General features: G+C 40.6%; 1 non-coding gene across 1 annotated transcript; it reads left to right on the forward strand.

Annotated features, from left to right (window-relative positions):
• The first annotated feature begins 3,996 nt into the window (after positions 1 to 3,996).
• Positions 3,997 to 4,104, forward strand: LOC148562215 (small nucleolar RNA R71). The gene has a single exon (XR_015887554.1). It is a non-coding gene; the product is annotated as a small nucleolar RNA R71 (small nucleolar RNA).
• The last annotated feature ends 499 nt before the right edge of the window (positions 4,105 to 4,603 follow it).

Consider the following 4,603-nt stretch of genomic DNA (forward strand, 5'->3'; position numbering starts at 1 on the left):
AAGGGACCTCGGGGATCACCTTCTTCTTGGCCACAACATCATAGAAGTGGTCTTGATGCACCTTTGAGATGAATCTCTCCATCTCCCATGACTCGGAGGTGGAAGCTTTTGCCTTCCCTTTCCTCTTTCTAGAGGTTTCTCCGGCCTTAGGTACCATAAATGGTTATGGAAAAATAAAAAGCTTTAGCTTTTACCACACCAAACTTAGAAGGTTTGCTTGTCCCCAAGCAAAAAGAAGAAAGAAGAGAGTAGAGGAAGAAGAAATAGAGGAGATGAAGGGGGTAGTGTTTCGGCCAAGGGGGTGAAGTAGTGTTTAAGATGTGTGAAAATGAAGGAGTAAAGATGGGTTTATATAGGAGTGGAGGGGGGTTTGGAAGGGAAAGTGGTTTGAATTTGAATGGTGAGGTAGGTGGGGTTTTATGATGGATGGATGTGGATTGGTGAAGGGTATTTGGGGAAGGACATTATGGAAAGGTGTGAAGAAGAGAGAGAGTGGGTTGAGGTTGGTGGGGGTCCTGTGGGGTCCACAGATCCTGAGGTGTCAAGGATTTCTCATTCCTGCACCAATTAGGTGTGCAAAATGCCCTCTGCTGCCAATCCTGGCGTTAAACGCCAGGTTGCTGCCCCTTTCTGGCGTTTAACGCTAGCTTCTTGCCCTTTTCTGGCGTTTAAACGCCAGTTGCCTTCTCCTCTAGGGTGTGCTGTTTTTCATTCTGTTTTTCAATTTGTTTTTGCTTTTTCAATTGTTTTTGTGACTTCATATGATCATCAACCTATAGAAAATATAAAATAACAATGGAAAATAGAATTTTAACATAGATAAGTAAAATTGGGTTGCATCCCAACAAGCGCTTTTTTAATGTCAGTAGCTTGACAGTGGGCTCTCATGGAGCCTCACAGATACTCAGAGCATGATGATGGCCTCTCAACACCAAACTTAGAGTTTGAATGTAGGGATTTTGTTTGACTCTGCATTGAGAGAAGCTTTTCATGCTTCCTCTCCATGGTTACAGAGGGAGATCCTTGAGCTTTAAACACAAGAGAGTCCTCATTCACTTGAAGGATCAATTCTCCTCTGTCAACATCAATCACAGCTCTTGCTGTGGCTAGGAAGGGTCTGCCAAGGATGATGGATTCATCCATACACTTCCCAGTGTCTAGGATTATGAAATCAGCAGGGATGTAGTGGTCTTCAACCTTTACCAAGACATCCTCTACAAGTCCATAAGCCTCTTTTCTTGAATTGTCTACCATCTCTAGTGAGATTCTTGTAGCTTGTACCTCAAAGATCCCTAGCTTCTCCATTACAGAGAGAGGCATGAGGTTTATGCTTGACCCTAGGTCACACAGAGCCTTCTCAAAGGTCATGGTGCCTATGGTACAAGGTATTGAGAACTTTCCAGGATCTTGTCTCTTCAGAGGTAATTTCTGCCTAGTCAAGTCATCCAGTTCTTTGGTGAGTAAGGGGGTTGAAGAGAAAACTTTTGTGTGGTCTAGAAATTTGCAGATAAATCCTCGTTGCAAGTATAGTTTCTAAACCAACAAAAGTCCTTTCATACAAACGTTTTGGTTGTCACAAGTAACAAACCCCTTTTAAAATTGATAACCGAGTATTTAAACCTCGGGTCGTCTTCTCAAGGAATTGCAGGGAGGTGTTCTTATTATTGGTTGTGAGTTTGTAAATTGGGGGTTTTTAATGTATAAGATAAAAAGCGAGAATAGTAAATGGCAAGAAAGTAAATTGTATTAATTTAAATAGATAATAAAACTCTTGGCAAGGTATAAGAACTGGAAGTCCTATCCTTATCAATTGTGATGAGAATTGGATTTTAATCCCACTTTGTTAACCTCTAACTATGAAGGTAAATCAAGTGGATTAATTAGCTTAATCCTCAGGTCCTAGTCAATTCCTATGGAGAGACTAGAGTTATTAGAGCAACTCCCAATTTCAACCACTGCTTTATTTGACAGCTCAAGCGTTACCAATTACTTAACCAAAGCCAAAAGGGAGAATTCTAAATTAAATTAAAAGCATTCATGTAAATAAAGCAAAGCAAAATTAAATCTGAAAATACCTCAAATTGCATTAATAAAAGAAATCAAATCTAACATGAATATTCATAAATTAATTGGAAAACTAAATAAAAGGAATATTGAACCTGTGATTGAAGTTGTAAGTTGAAATAATAAAGTTGAAATCCTAATCTTAATCCTAATCCTAAGAGAGAGGAGAGAACCTCTCTCTCTAAAAACTACATCTAAAACTAAAATTGTGAATTATGAGAGCATGATTATGAATGGATGAATTCTCCCACTTTATAGCCTCTAATCTGTATGTTCTGGGCTGAAAACTGGGTCAAAAATAGCCCAGAAATTGCCCCCTGCAATTTTTGTTACGTTCAGGTCGCGGGAAAGTGACGCGGAGGCGTCATCCACGCGTTCGCGCGGATTGCAATTCGCAGATGCGACGCGGGCACGTCATTCACGCGTTCGCATCGCCTAACTTCGAAACAGCTATGGCAAATTATATATCGTTGTGAAGCCCCGGACGTTAGCTTTCCAACGCAACTAAAACCATCTCATTTGGACCTCTGTAGCTCAAGTTATAGTCGATTTAGTACCAAGAGGTCAGGCTGGACAGCTTTAGCAGTTCCTTCAGTTTCTTGTATTCCTTCCACTTTTGCATGCTTCCTTTCCATCCTCCAAGCCATTCCTGCCCTGTAATCTCTAAAAACACTTAACACACATATCAAGGCATCTAATGGTAATAAGAGAGGATTAATATTTGGTAATTTAAAGCCAGAGAAGCATGTTTTCAATCATAGCACAAAATCAGGAAGGAAAATATAAAACATGCGATTAGTATGAATAAATGGGTAAAGAGTTGATAAAAACCACTGAATTAAGCATAAGATAAACCGTAAAATAGTGGTTTATCAGGGGTTCATCCTCCCAAGTCTCATTACCAAATAGCTTGGCATTTAGCTTCATGATTGCTCCAAGGTACTTAGCAACTTGTTCTTCAGTAACATCTTCATCCTCTTCAGAGGAAAAATACTCATAAGAGCTCATGAATGGCAAAAGTAAATTCAATGGAATCTCTATAGTCTCAGTGTGAGCCTCAGATTCCCATGGTTCCTCATTAGGGAACTCCTTGGAGGCCAGTGGACGTCCATTGAGGTCTTCCTCAGTGGAGATCACTGCCTCTTCCTCCTCTCCAGGTTCGGCCGTGTGGGTTATGTTGATGGCCTTACACTCTCCTTTTGAATTCTCTTCTGTATTGCTTGGAAGAGTACTAGGAGGGAGTTCAGTAACTTTCTTACTCAGCTGGACCACTTTTGCCTCCAAATTTCTAATGGAGGACCTTGTTTCAGTCATGAAACTTTGAGTGGTTTTAATTAGATCAGAGACTACAGTTGCTAAGTCAGAGTGGCTCTGCTTAGATTTCTCTGTCTGTTGCTGAGAAGATGATGGAAAAGACTTGCTATTGCTAAACCTATTTCTTCCACCATTATTGTTGTTGAAGCCTTGTTGAGGCCTCTGTTGATCCTTCCATGAGAGGTTTGGATGATTTCTCCATGAAGGATTATAGGTGCTTCCATAGGGTTCTCCCATGTAATTCACCTCTTCCATTGCTGGGTTCTCAGGATCATAAGCTTCTTCTTCAGATGAAGCTTCTTTGGTACTGCCTGTTGCTGCTTGCATTCCAGACAGACTGATAAATCATATTGATTTGTTGAGTCAATATTTTGTTCTGAGCCAATATCGCATTCAGAGTATCAATTTTAAGAACTCGTTTCTTCTGTTTGTCCCATTATTCACAGGATTCCTTTCAGAAGTGTACATGAATTGGTTATTTGCAACCATTTCAATGAGTTCTTGAGCTTTTGCAGGCGTCTTCTTCAGATGAAGAGATCCTCCAGCAGAGCTGTCCAATGACATCTTGGACAGTTCAGACAGACCATCATAGAAGATACCTGTGATGCTCCATTCTGAAAGCATGTCAGAAGGACACCTTCTGATCAATTACTTGTATCTTTCCCAAGCTTCATAGAGGGATTCACCTTCCTTCTGTCTGAAGGTTTGGACTTCCACTCTAAGCTTGCTCAATTTTTGAGGTGGAAAGAACTTTGCTAAGAAGGCATTGACTAGCTTTTCCCAAGAGTTCAGGCTTTCTTTAGGTTGTGAATCCAACCATGTTCTAGCTCTATCTCTTACAGCAAAGGGAAAAAGTATAAGCTTGTAGACCTCGGGATCAACCCCATTGGTCTTGATAGTGTCACAGATTTGCAAGAATTCTGCTAAGAATTGATGAGGATCTTCTAATGGAAGTCCATGAAACTTGCAATTCTGTTGCATTAGAGAAACTAATTGAGGCTTAAGCTCAAAGTTGTTTGCTCCAATGGCAGGGATTGAGATGCTTCTCCCATAGAAGTCAGGAGTAGGTGCAGTAAAGTCACCAAGCACCTTCCTTGCATTGTTGGCATTGTTATTGTTTTCGGCTGCCATGGCTTCTTCTTGTTTGAAAGGTTCTATTAGGTCCTCTACAGAGAGTTGTACTTTAGCTTCTCTTAGCTTTCTCTTCAAGGTCCTTTAAGGTTCA

The sequence above is a fragment of the Arachis ipaensis genome, chromosome B6 (genome assembly GCF_059453495.1).
Source record: "Arachis ipaensis isolate K30076 ecotype BB chromosome B6, ASM5945349v1, whole genome shotgun sequence".
NCBI classification, from domain to species: domain Eukaryota; kingdom Viridiplantae; phylum Streptophyta; class Magnoliopsida; order Fabales; family Fabaceae; genus Arachis; species Arachis ipaensis.